Below are 16,564 nucleotides of genomic sequence, written 5' to 3'. Positions count from 1 at the left end.
GAGGACTGGCACAGTGAGCTTTCAGCCTCATGAGGCTATTTGGAGAGCTACATGACCAATTAGTTGTGGTGACAAGCTCAAGAAACATGACAATGACTGGGTGAGCAGTGTCCTGACAACATCCCCTTGACACCATATCCAGTGATGCCATTGGCAAAGGAAGACACTATGGTTGGTGGGGCCGGACTAGCCTGTTTAGGACCAGAAAACAGAACTTTATGTGCCTTACCCTTTTACGTAATTATTGTTTTACATGCTATGATGAAATAAGTTAGTTCAAAAACCATTTTATTTCCAATTTACTGCTTAACATTTGGGGGAATGTACTTTTTCTTAATGCCAGGACTAGAAATCTGCAATATATTACAAAGGCTGTGGTCTAAAGACTAAGTAAGCAAAATATATGAAACAATGTTTACAATCTCCTCCTATCGTTTTTCGATGGAATCGAAGGAGCTAAGAATGTTATTTCAGCATGAAGACGTAAAAAAACTGTCGGTCATGTAAATGTTCTCTACTTAACACCTGCCCCCCCAGTCCCACCACTTATTTCTGTTCCACTCCTCTTCTAATTCTAGTGGAAACGATGTAGTGCATACTGTTTTAATTATGAATTTAATGCAGCATTATTTGCAAGATTGAGTTGATGGAGAAATTTTGTTCTTGAATTAATAATATATGAACCATTACAGTACATATCATTTTTATTTATTATATGTTATGTAAGGGAACTGAAGTGCAGATGTATTTTGGCATCAATTCTGGATCAAGTGTTTTTCACTTCTACAGCTGGCATTGCTCCCACACCAGCACCCAATTAGCATTCTGGCAGGTGACTCAGTGTGTCTATTCATATCCACCAGCAACTATTTGTACCCAGCCAGGATTCCCCGGGTTGGCAGAGCTAATGCGCTGTCAATGAGGAGTGCCAGTGAATATTTGAAACTGCTGATTTTGAAGATAGCCACTTAAGTGATTGAATCAGTGACTATTATCACCATACAGAAAGTTGCAAATCAAGAAAAGCAGCAACCTACATGATCATCTCCAGCAAACCATACCATAAGTCACTAGCAAAATTCCACAAAGAAGAAATTAAAACTGTATGGTGGAAAGATACTTATTCTTTTTTTTTTTAAAAAAAAAAAAAAAAAAAAAAAAAAAGCTCAGTCTGTTGGGAGAACCTAGAACCGAACAGTAGGAGAAATAACAGCATTTAAAAGGCCCACAAAAGATGTCAGAAGGTCTTTTTTCAATAGATTACTCATGCTAATAATTAATTTGATTTTTCTGTAGCTTATTGGAATCAGCAATACAAACTTCAAAAATATGGATAAAATCATATTTAAAGTTAGTCTATCAGTTTTCACAGAAATCTGGTATTCCTGCATAGTTTAGTTTCCTGGAGACAGTCACATACAGTCATTGTCTTTCATACTGAACTGTTACTAAATAATGCCCCATCTTTACCATCAACATGAAAATACTCCTAGACACTAGTAACCAGTCTGAAATGGCATCAGCGGCAGTTTTATTCTGCTTGCAAATCAAACTCTTGAACTGTCCAACCATAATTAAATGACAAAGTTGTGGGTATAATCCTTTAGAGCCAGTAATTATGGATTACTTTAATGAAGATGCCTCATATCTGAATCAAATTTTCTTCTTAAAATTTGGTCAGTCTTGATATAAAACATTGCCACCAGCCGGCCACGTCACAAACTAAATCAGTTATTAACTGAAGATGGTCATAAACTTAGTTGCCCCTCAGCACAGACTACACTGTAGGTTGTGGAAGTTACTTTTCTGGTGACATATTTGCTTGTCATCTAGTTTGAACACAAGTCAAAATTAAGAGCTCACTCCTTCCTTTTTTTACTTTGTTTTGTTTTTCTAATCATTTTTTGCCTCTATGTTAAAGGTTTCTATCTATTGGAAGTCTAAAGGTAATTCATTTTACTCTCTTACTGTCCAGTAATAGCAAAACCATTCCTGAAATCACTTTCGGTTGTCTTGTCTCATGTAGAACACTTTCTGTTTGAGGGTTTTCCATCAATGAGCAGAGCTGGCCACTGGCTAACTGATTGTGGTGGGTGTAAATAAAATCAAAATAATAAATGTTGTGATGGATGACGTCCCAACTAAGCTTTTGGATTACTGCTATTATTGTATCAGCAGGCTCTATCCTGCAGTAGCAGCTCCTGATGCAGTCATCTCGGTGCTTTTCTTAGATTGTAACAAAAATGCATCTCAGTTACTGGCAAAAAGTGGTATTTGTGATGGACTTACTCTTGCAAACCAGTTCATACTACTCATAATCCTCTTTGTTCCACTAGATGCATAACATTATCTTTCATGAACTCAAACACTTTTACTTCAGAGTAGCATAAAGGCACCATATCATGGCACCTGTAACAATATTGGATAGGAATGCTGAATGAGCCAACAGATAATGTTCAAGCAAAAACAGAGATATGGCCATTCTCTGATATTTACGTACATGGTAGCAGTTCATCACATTGCCTATTATTTTTACACTGACATGGGAGGGCGGGCGGGAGGGGGGGGGGGGTGTATCCGAACAGAAGGAGAGGACACTGCAGGGAATAGGGTGTGGATACAAGATTAGTGAAGCTAGGATCCTGCAGCAGGATGAAAGTGGGTGTGGGGTGGAGAGATACTAGAGATGGAGTCCAGGAGGATCATATGAACAAAGGCTGTATTGCAAGGACAACTCTCATCTATGTTGTTCAGAGAAGCTAGTATTTGGGGGAAGGCCCAGATGGCATGGGTTGTGAAGCAACTATTGAAATCAAGTAAGTCATGTTCAGTAGTGTGTCCTGCCACCAGGTGGTCAGTTTTGTTTGTGGCCACTGTATGGCAGTGGTCATTCATTCAGTTGGACAGCTGTTTGGTGGTCATGCCCACATAAAATGCTACACAGAAATTGCAGTAGAGCTGCTGTATGACATGACTAGTTTCACAAGTGGCCGTCCCTCTTATGGAATATAATAAGACTACAGTAGGATGGGTTGGATGGTTGTATTGAACAGTTTAAGAGCCGGACCTACCTCAGGGATATGACCCATATGGCAAGGGGCTGATATTAGGTGTGTGATAGGAATGGACCAGGATATTGCAAATGTTGGATAGGCAGAGTAATACCACTTTAGATGGGGCGGAAAGGATTAGTATGGTCCTCATTTCTAGAAACTATGATAGAGCTCTAGAAAAGGATGTAGTTGAGCTTTTTCAGTCTGGGATGATGTGGTGTGATGAGTAGTAGTTCCTGCTTTACAGCTGGATTTAGGGATTGGTGGTGAAAGTAGGGCTGTGTGAGGATGTGCATTAGGAAATCTGTCGGTAGACTAGGCTTGGAAGATAGTACCTCTCTGAGAAGGCATTAATGAGACCTTCAACACACTGGGCAAGGGAAGTCTTGTCTCTAGAGATTCACTGTCTATTGGTAGCCAGACTATGTGGAAGTGATTTTTTGCTGTGGAAAGGGTGGCAGCTATCAAAATGCGGTTGATGATTAGTGGGCTTAATATGGATAGGGGTATGAACTGAGTCACCGGAAAGATTGAGTTCAACATCCAGTAAGGTGGCATGTTGGGCTGAGGGGGCTCAGGTGAAGCAAATGGAATGGAAGGTGCTATAGCTGTGAAGGAATGAGGATAAGATGTCTTGACTGTGGGTCCAGATCATAAAAATATCATCAGTGAACCTGAAATGGACAACAGCTTTGGTGTTTTGGAAAGCTCAAAAGGTTTACTCTAGATGATACATAAGCAGGTTGGCATAGGAAGGTGCTGTATGGGTGTCCATTGCCATGCTGTGGATTTGTTTATATATCTTTGTTTATATTTGTTTATATATCTTCCCCATGAACCATGGACCTTGCCATTTGTGGGGAGGCTTGCGTGCCTCAGCGATACAGATGGCCGTACCGTAGGTGCAACCACAATGGAGGGGTATCTGTCGAGAGGCCAGACAAACGTGTGGTTCCTGAAGAGGGGCAGCAGCCTTTTCAGTAGTTGCAAGGGCAACAGTCTGGATGATTGACTGATCTGGCCTTGTAACACTAACCAAAACGGCCTTGCTGTGCTGGTAGTGCAAACGACTGAAAGCAAGGGGAAAATATGACCGTAATTTTTCCCGAGGGCATGCAGCTTTACTGTGTGGATAAATGATGATGGCGTCCTCTTGGGTAAAATATTCCGGAGGTGAAATAGTCCCCCGTTCGGATCTCCGGGCGGGGACTACTCAAGAGGACGTCGTTGTCAGGAAAAAGAAAACTGGCGTTCTACGGATCGGATGGTGGAATGTCAGATCCCTTAACCGGGCAGGTAGATTAGAAAATTTAAAAAGGGAAATGGATAGGTTAAAGTTAGATATAGTGGGAATTAGTGAAGTTCGGTGGCAGGAGGAACAAGATTTTTGGTCAGGTGAATACAGGGTTATAAACACAAAATCAAATAGGGGTAATGCAGGAGTAGGTTTAATAATGAATAAAAAAAAATAGGAATGCGGGTAAGCTACTACAAACAGCATAGTGAACGCATTATTGTGGCCAAGATAGACACAAAGCCCGCACCTACTACAGTAGTACAAGGTTATTTGCCAACTAGCTCTGCAGATGATGAAGAAATTGAAGAAATGTATGATGAAATAAAAGAAATTATTCAGGTAGTGAAGGGTGACGAAAATTTAATAGTCATGGGTGACTGGAATTCGATAGTAGGAAAAGGGAGAGAAGGAAACATAGTAGGTGAATATGGATTGAGGCTAAGAAATGAAAGAGGAAGTCGCCTGGTAGAGTTTTGCACAGAGCATAACTTAATCGTAGCTAACACTTGGTTCAAGAACCACAAAAGAAGGTTGTATACATGGAAGAAGCCTGGAGATACTGACAGGTTTCAGATAGATTATATAATGGTAAGACAGAGATTTAGGAACCAGGTTTTAAATTGTAAGACATTTCCAGGGGCAGATGTGGACTCTGACCACAATCTATTGGTTATGAACTGTAGATTAAAACTGAAGAAACTGCAAAAAGGTGGGAATTTAAGAAGATGGGACCTGGATAAACTGAAAGAACCAGAGGTTGTAGAGAGTTTCAGGGAGAGCATAAGGGAACAATTGACAGGAATGGGGGAAAGAAGTACAGTAAAAGAAGAATGGATAGCTCTGAGGGATGAAGTTGTGAAGGCAGCAGAGGATCAAGTAGGTAAAAAGATGAGGGCTAGTAGAACTCCTTGGGTAACAGAATAAATATTGAATTTAACTGATGAAAGGAGAAAATATAAAAATGCAGTAAATGAAGCAGGCAAAAAGGAATACAGACGTCTCAAAAATGAGATCGACAGGAAGTGCAAAATGGCTAAGCAGGGATGGCTAGAGGACAAATGTAAGGATGTAGAGGCTTATCTCACTAGGGGTAGGATAGATACTGCCTACAGGAAAATTAAAGAGACCTTTGGAGAAAAGAGAACCACTTGTATGAATATCAAGAGCTCAGATGGAAACCCAGTCCTAACCAAGGAAGGGAAGGCAGAAAGGTGGAAGGAGTATATAGAGGATCTATACAAGGGCAATGTACTTGAGGACAATATTATGGAAATGGAAGAGGATGTAGATGAAATGGGAGATATGATACTGCGTGAAGAGTTTGACAGAGCACTGAAAGACCTGAGTCGAAACAAGGCCCCGGGAGTAGACAACATTCCATTAGAACTACTGATGGCCTTGGAAGAGCCAGTCCTGACAAAACTCTACCATCTGGTGAGCAAGATGTATGAAACAGGCGAAATACCCTCAGACTTCAAGAAGAATATAATAATTCCAATCCCAAAGAAAGCAGGTGTTGACAGATGTGAAAATTACAGAACTATCAGTTTAATAAGTCACAGCTGCAAAATACTAATGCGAATTCTTTACAGACGAATGGAAAAACTAGTAGAAGCTGACCTCGGGGAAGATCAGTTTGGATTCCGTAGAAATATTGGAACACGTGAGGCAATACTAACCTTACGACTTACCTTAGAAGAAAGATTAAGGAAAGGCAAACCTATGTTTCTAGCATTTGTAGACTTAGAGAAAGCTTTTGACAATGTTGACTGGAATACTCTCTTTCAAATTCTAAAGGTGTCAGGGGTAAAATACAGGGAGCGAAAGGCTATTTACAATTTGTACAGAAACCAGACGGCAGTTATAAGAGTCGAGGGGCATGAAAGGGAAGCAGTGGTTGGGAAGGGAGTGAGACAGGGTTGTAGCCTCTCCCCCGTGTTATTCAATCTGTATATTGAGCGAGCAGTAAAGGAAACAAAAGAAAAATTTGGAGTAGGTATTAAAATCCATGGAGAAGAAATAAAAAATTTGAGGTTCGCCGATGACATTGTAATTCTGTCAGAGACAGCAAAGGACTTGCAAGAGTTGTTGAACGGAATGGACAGTGTCTTGAAAGGGGGATATAAGATGAACATCAACAAAAGCAAAATGAGGATAATGGAATGTAGCCGAATTAAGTCGGGTGATGCTGAGGGAATTAGATTAGGAAATGAGACACTTAAAGCAGCTTTGCTATTTGGGGAGCAAAGTAACTGATGATGGTTGAAGTAGAGAAGATATAAAAATGTAGACTGGCAAAGGCAAGGAAAGCGTTTCTGAAGAAGAGAAATTTGTTAACATTGAGTATAGATTTGTCAGGAAGTTGTTTCTGAAAGTATTTGTATGGAGTGTAGCCATGTATGGAAGTGAAACATGGTCGATAAATAGTTTGGACAAGAAGAGAATAGAAGCTTTCGAAATGTGTTGCTACAAAAGAATGCTGAAGATTAGATGGGTAGATCACATAACTAATGATGAAGTATTGAATAGAATTGGGGAGAAGAGGAGTATGTGGCACAACTTGACAAAAAGAAGGGACCGGTTAGTATGACATATTCTGAGTCATCAAGGGATCAAAAATTTAGCATTGGAGGGCAGCGTGGAGGGTAAAAATCGTAGAGGGAGACCAAGATATGAATACACTAAGTGGATTCAGAAGGATGTGGGTTGCAGTAAGTACTGGGAGATGAAGAAGCTTGCACAGGATAGGGTAGCATGGAGAGCTGCATCAAACCAGTCTCAGGACTGAAGACCACAACAACAACACATCTTCCCCTCGAAGCAGTAGTAGTTCTGTGTGAGGATGTTGTTAGTTATGTGTATAAGGAATGAGGTGGTAGGTTCAGAGTCAGAAGGATGTTGTGAGGAGTAGTGTTAAACAGCAACAAGGCTATGGGCAAGAGGGATGTTGGTGTATAGGGATGTACTGTCGATAGTGTTGAGTAGGGTGCAGGTGGTTGAGAGATGGTAAAGGAAGTATTTGTATATTTGATATGGGAGTCTAGGGTACAGACCGTTGGAGATCATGATCTACATAGGTGGATGTATTTGTGATTGGAGTCTAGCATCCACCTACATTGGGGTGTCCAGGATTGGTGGGTTTATGAATTTTGGGAAGCATTTGTAAGGTGTGTGTGCAGGGCGGATTAGTAGCAAAAAAGTGTCTCCACTGTAGGTATCAAAAGCAGGTCTTTCATAAGTCAAACTTGAGTGAACATGGATGTGGGCCTTAGATAAGGCTGAAACTTCTGTAAGATTGAGGTCTTCGGTGAAATGGTTAACAGAGTTTTGGGGTTTGTTTAGGTTGTATGTTTTGTGGAATGTTGGGAAAGATTTCTGGGGGATGGGGCAGATGGAGGTCAGCATGTTCTGGGTGCTTTGAGGGGCTGAAGATGGGTTCACTGGGGATGGGATAACTGTTGATGGGCAGTGGTGCTCTGAGTAGGTAATAGGATGTCAATAAATTCAGTAACCTATGGAGGTGGTGTTTGAGGCAATCTTGCAGTTGTTTTGGTTTGGGGGATACAGTGGAAACTGGATTTGCACAGTAACAATATCTTGCAGAGGGAGCAGAGGTGGATCAGGAATGGCTGTACCATGGAGATTTCTTTCTCTAGTTTCAGCTTACTTAGGACTAGGGTTTGGTGGAATCTGAAATTTTGAATGTCATTGTGATAGGAGGGGTGGCATCCAGATAGGGGAATTTTTGTGGTTAGCCAATAGGTGGGATTCCATGATGTAGGTAGAATTTAAAGAACAGGATATGGGACTGGGCCTTGGCTAGGTGTAGGAATACATTCCTGAACTGATACGGGTAGACTGAGCGAGGACCCATTTGGTATGGGATGTTGCTAGGGAGGAGGAGGAGGAGGCGGAGAATGTAAATGTAATGTTGTCAGTGAGTGATGGGCAAATTCTCTGAAAATATAGCACGTAAAACTGGGTGGTATTTGATGAGAAGGAAAAATGAATGAAATTAAGTAAAAATGTGAAATAGACATGGGAAATGGACAAATCAAAGCAGTAGATGACTGTAAAGGGAACTAGGGAGGACAATTTGAATGGTTTGTGAGATAAAAATGGTAGAGGAAATTGTATTGTGGGCCCTTGGACAGTTCTGTGAAGTAGGGATATTCATTCGCATACAAGCAATTATTGTGTGTTGCGAAATAAATGACTGATGTGAAATGATGATGGAGTAATGTATAGAGGAGGGATGGATCAATTTTAAAAGTAAGCTGCAGTAATTTGCTGCTTCGATAATTTTTAACTCTGATATGGCAGTCGGATGCATAGGTGGATAGCATATGCTGCATTCAAAGCAGTTGCAAGCAGTGCTACAGAGTGCCCCAAGAGTTCCACTTGACAGTGCTGGCCAGGTCTAGTAATGAGAGTGCTTACAAAGGTGAGAAGGAACATTTAGGGAAATATGTGGACATACAGTAAGAGGGGGAAAAAGTAGATATGAAATATGATTCAGTAATAAAGGACAGATGACATATAGATGACATTTTAGGATAGAAGGGAGTCATGTGGCAACATAAATATAATGATGGAAAGTTCTGGTAGAATAAAATAGTTTAGGAGTGGTGGTGACAACTCAGTGAGTAGTAGAGGAATTGAGTAATAGTTCATCAGCGTATGCGGCAATCGTGTGTGTGTGTGTGTGTGTGTGTGTGTGTGTGTGTGTGTGTGTGTGTGTGTGTGGAGGCATCCCTTTGTAATTCTCTTGATCCACCTGCCATTCAACTACTCTATTACTATGATAGTCTAGTAGACTGTTGTAAAGAGTTACTGGTACTTGCAGTCCCTGTAGTCTTGTGAACACTGTGGGCATTGGCTTATTTTCATAGAACCCATATTGGCCACCTGTGGCCCTGTTGTCTGTTACACAGAAGCTGCTCATGGACCTTTGATCAGGCAAATTGGCCTATATGATCTTGGATTGGCCAGGTCATTGTCTTCTAATTTTTTGATGATAACATCCAAGCTGCAAGTACTCTTACCAGTCTTAGGGTGTCACTTATTACCTCAGCTAAAAATTGGTTATCTGTGGTGCTACTGTTTTAAGGGTTTCAGAGTGAATGCCATATGGGCCAGGTGCTGCTTTAACTTTTAATTTTGCTATGGGTAGTGCCATCTCTTCCAATGTGATGGAGCAGGTGACAGTCTCCTGTGTGTATTTTGTCTGTATTAGAACTCCTAAACTAGTGTGATATGAGTGGTCTGTACTAGATCCTGCAACTACATCTACCTGCACTGCAGATGCGACTAGTGGGTTGCCCCTGCCAGCCTTACAACATTGGACAGATTAAATACCAGCACAGTGGTTGATCAAAACTTGCTAGTCACTTTATAAGTTAGCTTCCAGCATACTCCATAGGAACAAGTAGCACCCATATCACCACCATGGCAGTTGGGTCACCACAGGTGGTGCTATTTTTGTGGTTTTACTTCAAATCCCCCAGTCACTTACCTGCAGCATGCCAAGCAAGTATCAGTCTGCCAAACCTATACACAAGTGGCCATCCAGCCACTGAGCCAGCATTTGTAACTGCAGCATCAACCACAGAGGGTCCACAGTAGTACCACAACGAGCAATCGGCAGTCACTACTGACAGCTTCAAGGGACACTGGGCTCCAGGGACAGTGCATGCTGGTTGAACTTTGACTTTGTGCTTCTGTCAAGCAATTGTCTTCAGAGACAAAAGTCCTACTAGATTAATTCAAGCATTGTTCATCACAGTGAACAAACTAGTAACCTTAGTAACTTTACTTTTCTTGTGGCTCCATATTCTGGAAGATTGGATTGTGTGTGTGTCCACCAGAATTATATGTATCTGCATCCCGTGGCACCTTATACTGGAAGCTTGTATTGTTTGTCCATCAGAAATATATGGCTCAGCATCACTATGGCTATTTTATTTTAAATTACTTTCATTACTTTTTGAGTTAGAAATAGTGTTTTTTATTTAACTACCGGGGAATATTATTGGCGCAGCTGTGGTCGCACTACAGTCAATGTTGTGGTTGTTGTTGTGAAGTAACTTTCAAAGCAAAAATTCCACTGTACTTATCCATCCTTGTGTGAAGACTCCATCATTTCACCTAAGTGTGGCTAGCACAAATTTTGTATTACCTTCTCAGTCATCAGTTCATAAATGCGCACCATAAGTTGTCGCTCAATTGTGCTTGAACACACTTGCCCCAATAGTCACTCTTTGTCTGCAGGAGCAGTTCCTTGCACTGTCACTTCACCTCTCTAAACTGTTCATCATGTTTGTGTCTCTCTAGCAGTTATTGTCCTCTGGTAGTATCTGTTTGTAAGTCTTGAATCCTTTTTGAGGTTGCTAAGTTCATTCAAACAGACTATTTTGCTTTTACTCATATCTCTTGCTATTAGGATTGTTTTGTGCCTATTGTAAGATCTCCATTAATAAAATTATCTTATAGTCAATGCTGATTTCAATATGTGAAAGGATGTGTGTTGCTGCAAAGTTCTGTAATTCCTTCAAGTCTGCTTTACTAGATAAAAAGTGCTTGTTGCATTTTCTTGTCATGTGCATGTGGCGATGATTACGACATTATGTTCGCTGTTTGTAGCCCCATTGTGCACCTATTTTATATTCATTATTGTAATGTTAGTGTTTGATTTTGCTTATGCCCTTGCTAAATGTGTAGGGTTGGCCCTCCCTTTTCCCTTTTAACTATGTATCAGTTATTTGTGTGTATCTTGTCATTAATGTCACATCCTATGGCTGTGTTCACGATGACTGCCATAGTGTTGAATGTGCATTGGTATACCTAGTGATGATGAACTTTTTATGAAGTTGGTGTTGTGCAGTTCTATCCGTTCTACAGTTGAAATGTGTAAAGAGAATAATGTGTAATTTTGTCAGTTTATGTGCAGTTCTCTGACAAGATCCGTCCATATGGAGAATGGGTAGACAGAACTGCACAACACTCACAACATAAAAAGTTAGTCATCGCTAGATCTATCAACACATATTCAACTGTGTTACACTCATTGTGAACAGATCCATGGGATGTGACATTAATGACGAGATAGACACGAATAACTGATACACAGTTAAAAGGGAAATGGGAGAGCCAGCCCTATACATTTTAGCAACAGTAAAATCAAATACTAACATTATAGTAGTGAATATAAAATCTATTGGTCTCATGTTATCAGGGGAGATACACAATGGGGCTACACACTGTGAACATAATGTCATAATCATAAACGTTGCCACACGCATGTGACAAGAAACGTACAACAAGCACTTTCTTACGTGGTCAGTGCATAGTTGTGATGTCTTCACTACAGTCCACTGCCTGTTGACTAATATGATCACAGCATTTGGATGGTGCCCCCCCCCCCCCCCCCCTGTGTTCACTGTTGCATTGATTGTGAGACCAAACAGCTGTCCATTCTGTGTGAATGGCTCCTACAACCATATCTCATCCACACACTCTTCCTTCACGACCTTTTCCAGATCCGCTTTCATGAAAATAAACACACAGTGTTTAGTTAGAACAGCTACATGGATGCTTGTTGAAAATGAAGGGTTTCATACTGATCCTGGTATTGTCAAAAACTACATGGCCATGTGCCCTCTTAAGCTTTCTGTACACTTGGTACAGGTTGTACCCTTCCAGTCTCTGTGAACACACTCCCTGTTAGTTCAAGCAGTATGCAGGGATTAGCGGAGAGACTTTCAATGTTTAAGATAGTTTGGTCTGGTGTTTGCTAGAAGGAAAGCATGTTGTGCTTCCTTTCAGGTGCATTTTGGATGTTGTGAAATGCTGTGTGGTTTGAGAAATATCTCACTGTCCCAGTCTGTCAATGTACATGTTCTCTTCTAGGATCCCATAATCACAGTAGTTTTGCTGGATGTTGTGAATCTTTCCTTCTGTTTCAGCATTTCATGGTTTTTGATCAGCTTATTCCTTCTTTGTGTTTGATAGATGTTTTGTTGGATGTGTTGTGTCATTTGTCCTGACTGCATATCGCTCGATGCATCTGTTTGCGTGTTGCTGTCATTGTCAGGTCATAGCTTACCACGTGAACCTACTCCCTGTCTTTGGAAATGCAGTCACTGTTCTCTTATGGATAGTCATGTCCTGCGTATGATGATGGCATCTGTGTAACCCCCTGAAACAAAGCACACAGCCTTGAAGTATCACCTACTTTCTGTCAGGTCATCCATGTTGTTGTCTTAACATCAGTCTGCACATAGAAAAATATTTCTGTAGCCTCGCTTCTAGTAGTCTCCAAACAATGGTCCTGTATGACACAGAGAGAGAGAGAGAGAGAGAGAGAGAGAGAGAGAGAGAGAGGGGGTGAGGGGGGGGGCTTTCAAGTTCTTTAATTCTGCTAAAAAGGCAGGTGGAGATGTGAAAGGGTTGCAATACTTTTGACATTCAATATGGTAATACTTAATGGTGTGACTTAGTTGATCAGGATGTACAGCTCACTCAATTGATCATGTGTAGACCTTGAATGACAGCGTTGTGTGAAGTACAATAGTCAAATTCCTGAATGATGGCAGTCTGTACAGTTTGGGCATGGATGAGAATTGCATTGATGTTGGTTCCAAGCAACAGTTACAGTACATGCATACTGCTGAATGCTCGTTGGCTGTTGGAGAATGCATGATATAAGTGTGCAAACAAGCCTAAACTCGACCGCCATTTTTCATGACTCCAACTACATTAATTTTGTCTCTTGTCTCTTGCAAGCATGCAGCATTTTCTGTGACCCTCTACAGTGCTTGCTAATCATTTGATGCAGAACACATAGTAGATGTAATTTCAGGCCTGACAACAAGATAACAAGATGGGAAACCAATGCATTATGACATCCATTCTAGACATCAAGAATAACCCAACTCTAATAATTTATATAGTGAGGATAGTATGATGTGAAGAAAATTCATCTACCCTAGAATGTTCCTTTCAAGAACTTAACTTCTTTTTGTCAGTGATCGTATTTTCCAACATTTAATGTGGCAGCAACAGGTACATAGTGAAGCTACTCTCATAACTGGTATGATTCTAGATTCTATGTGACAATATCTGTTAATGTTAAGTGATAACACTAAAGGGAATATCAGGGATGAAATGAAAGTAATAGATTTGTCTCAGTTGTGTTGTCTTCAGTTACTTTTCTTTTTTCTGTCCTCCTTCAACAATAATACATTTATAATTGATACGTAAAGAGAGAGATGAGGTTTGCAGCACCCTTGACAGAAAAATGCATATTACAACATAAACTGTATGATTCTGTACTATTCTTTTTAAAAACGAACAAAAAGAATACAGTATGTAAATAACAGGGTTGTTCAATCTTCGTTGTAAACGTAGCTGTTGCAGAAACTAGGTCTAAGACTGCCATGTATGACAGCAATAATGTTGGCTACCCCTCAAATTACTAATTTTGACAACTTGTGCAACGTGTCAATGTGTAGGTTGTGGCAATTATTGGAGACCTGTTCTCATGTTGTGTTTTCTGCCAAGATGGCCGCCGATTGGGTTGTGGCTTGATATCAGCTTTGTGTTGAGACTATGTTTTCACATGGTGAGAGTAGTAGTTAAAAGCTGGTGTTCACTCTTACAAGTGCAGGCAGTCACATTTGTTCTGGTGCGTGGTATCTTAAAGAGGTATAAGATGCGAAGGGAGCAATTCAAGTGATGTCCCTCTGAAATTAGGAAAATAATAAACTTGCTTAAAAGCAAAAACTCACATGGAATTGATGGCATTTCCAGCAAAATACTAAAAGCTTGTTCTCAACAGATAAGTAAGATTCTCAGCCACCTGTGTAATAGCTCTCTGGAACAGGGCATTTTCCCTGATAGACTGAAATATGCTATTGTTATACCTTTGCATAAAAAGGGGGATAGATCTGACGTCAACAGTTACCGGCCAGTCTCCCTTCTAACAGCTTTATCCAAAATTTATGAGAAAGTAATGTATTCAAGAGTAGCTTTGCATATCTGTAAAAATGAAGTACTAACAAAATGTCAGTTTGGTTTCCAGAAAGGTTTTTCAACAGAAAATGCGATATATGCTTTCACCAATCAAATTTTGAAAGATCTGAATAACCGAACACCACCCACTGGGATTTTTTGTGATCTCTCAAAGGCTTTTGATTGTGTAAATCATGAAATTCTGCTAGACAAGCTCAAGCATTGTGGCATGGGTGGGACAGTGCACAAATGGTTTAATTCGTACCTGACTGGAAGAGTGCAGAAAGTTGAAATAAGCAGTTCTCATAATATGCAAAGATCATCACATTCCTCAAACTGGGGAACTATCAAGAATGGGGTTCCACAAGGGTCGGTTTTGGGTCCTTTGTTGTTCTTAATATATATTAATGACTTGCCATTCTATGTTCATGAAGAGGCAAAGTTAGTTCTTTTTGCTGATGATACAAGTATAGTAATCACACCTGACAAACAAGAATTAACTGATGAAATTGTCAATAATGTCTTTCGGAAAATTACTAACTGGTTCCTTGTAAACGGACTCTCACTGAATGTTGATAAGACACAGTACATACAGTTCCGTACAGTAAATGGTATGACGCCATTAATAAATATAGACCTTAATCAGAAGCATATAGCTACGGTAGAATATTCAAAATTTTTAGGTGTGTCCATTGATGAGAGATTAAATTGGAAGAAACACATTGATGATCTGCTGAAACGTTTGAGTTCAGCTACTTATGCAATAAGAGTCATTGCAAATTTTGGTGATAAACATCTCAGTAAATTAGCTTTCTACGCCTATTTTCACTCATTGCTTGCGTATGGCATCATATTTTGGGGTAATTCATCACTGAGGAATAAAGTATTTATTGCACAAAATTGTGTAATCAGAATAATAGCTGGAGTCCACCCAAGATCATCCTGCAGACATTTATTTAAGGGTCTAGGGATATTCACAGTAGCTTCTCAGTATATGTACTCTCATGAAATTTGTTATTAACAACCAAACCCAATTCAAAAGTAATAGCAGTGTGCATAACTACAATACTAGGAGAAAGGATGATCTTCACTATTCAAGATTAAATCTAACTTTGGCACAGAAAGGGGTGAATTATACTGCCACTAAAGTCTTTGGTCACTTACCAAATAGTATCAAAAGTCTGACAGATAGCCAACAAGTGTTTAAGAAGAAATTAAAAGAATTTCTGAATGACAACTCCTTCTACTCCATAGAGGAATTTTTAGATATAAATTAAGAAAAAATAAATAAAATAAAATAAAAAAGTTGTTATATTAACTTAATTATGTTGTTAAATTACTTTAATTATGTCATGCATTGGAAAATTTGACTCGTTCCACATCATTACGAAATATTATATTCATAATACATGGAACTACTATTAATCTAATCTAATCAATGTTTTGAAGTACAGTTGAATATTACTAGTCTGGAAGGATCACCGCCCTGCCATAGTGTTTAGCGTGAGCCAGTTTTCAATGCTTGAACTCCATTGTCACAAAATGTCATGTTCCTTGATCATGACAGTTTTGAGTCCAAACAAATTTAAGCGGACTTCTATGAGGATGAACAAGATTGTCACCACAAAAGGAGCCATCAAGATGAATTCTGTGGGAGGTGATCTCAATGGTGATATAAAAATTAAGCCAGAGCCATTATCAAAGTATGAACCATTATACACCTTTGAAATGGACGGGTTTCCAGTTACTGCAGGCCAAGAATTCTATCTTGAGGATAACTTATTATGTGATGAAGACAATAATTTAAGTTACATCTACTCAACAGTCAGGTATAGATTCATCACCCTGATGCTAACTTAATTTCAAATGCAACAGTGGTCAGTGTCAATGATGCATTACATGATCCAGATCATTAAGAGTGGTTTGAGAAAATTGGTATCCTGGAACATGGTAGAAAGGCCAACAAATGAAAGGGTTGGATTGTTTGGAAGAATAAGTACAGAGGTGAATGATCTTTGCTGAGGAAAAAAGCAAGAATAGTTGCAAGAGGATTCAGCCAACAGTCTGAAGTTGACTTTTAGGAAACATTCTTCTCCAATTGCAAGAACTGTATCATTTAGATTACTTATGGCTCTGTCAGTCAGATTTGACTTTCATGTCTCACAGTTGGATGTCGCCATTGCATTTCTCAGTGGTGAAATTG

The 16,564-nt window shown here is 39.8% G+C and overlaps 1 protein-coding gene across 2 annotated transcripts in view; it reads left to right on the top strand.

Annotated features, from left to right (window-relative positions):
• The window catches only part of LOC126263219 (F-box/WD repeat-containing protein 5), a 113,477-nt gene that overhangs the window by 66,867 nt on the left and 30,046 nt on the right, over positions 1-16,564 (top strand). The window lies entirely within an intron of this gene.

The sequence above is a fragment of the Schistocerca nitens genome, chromosome 6 (assembly GCF_023898315.1).
Source record: "Schistocerca nitens isolate TAMUIC-IGC-003100 chromosome 6, iqSchNite1.1, whole genome shotgun sequence".
NCBI lineage: Eukaryota > Metazoa > Arthropoda > Insecta > Orthoptera > Acrididae > Schistocerca > Schistocerca nitens.
The sequence above is the reverse complement of the archived record's forward strand: the minus strand, read 5'-3'. Positions and strand labels throughout refer to the sequence as shown.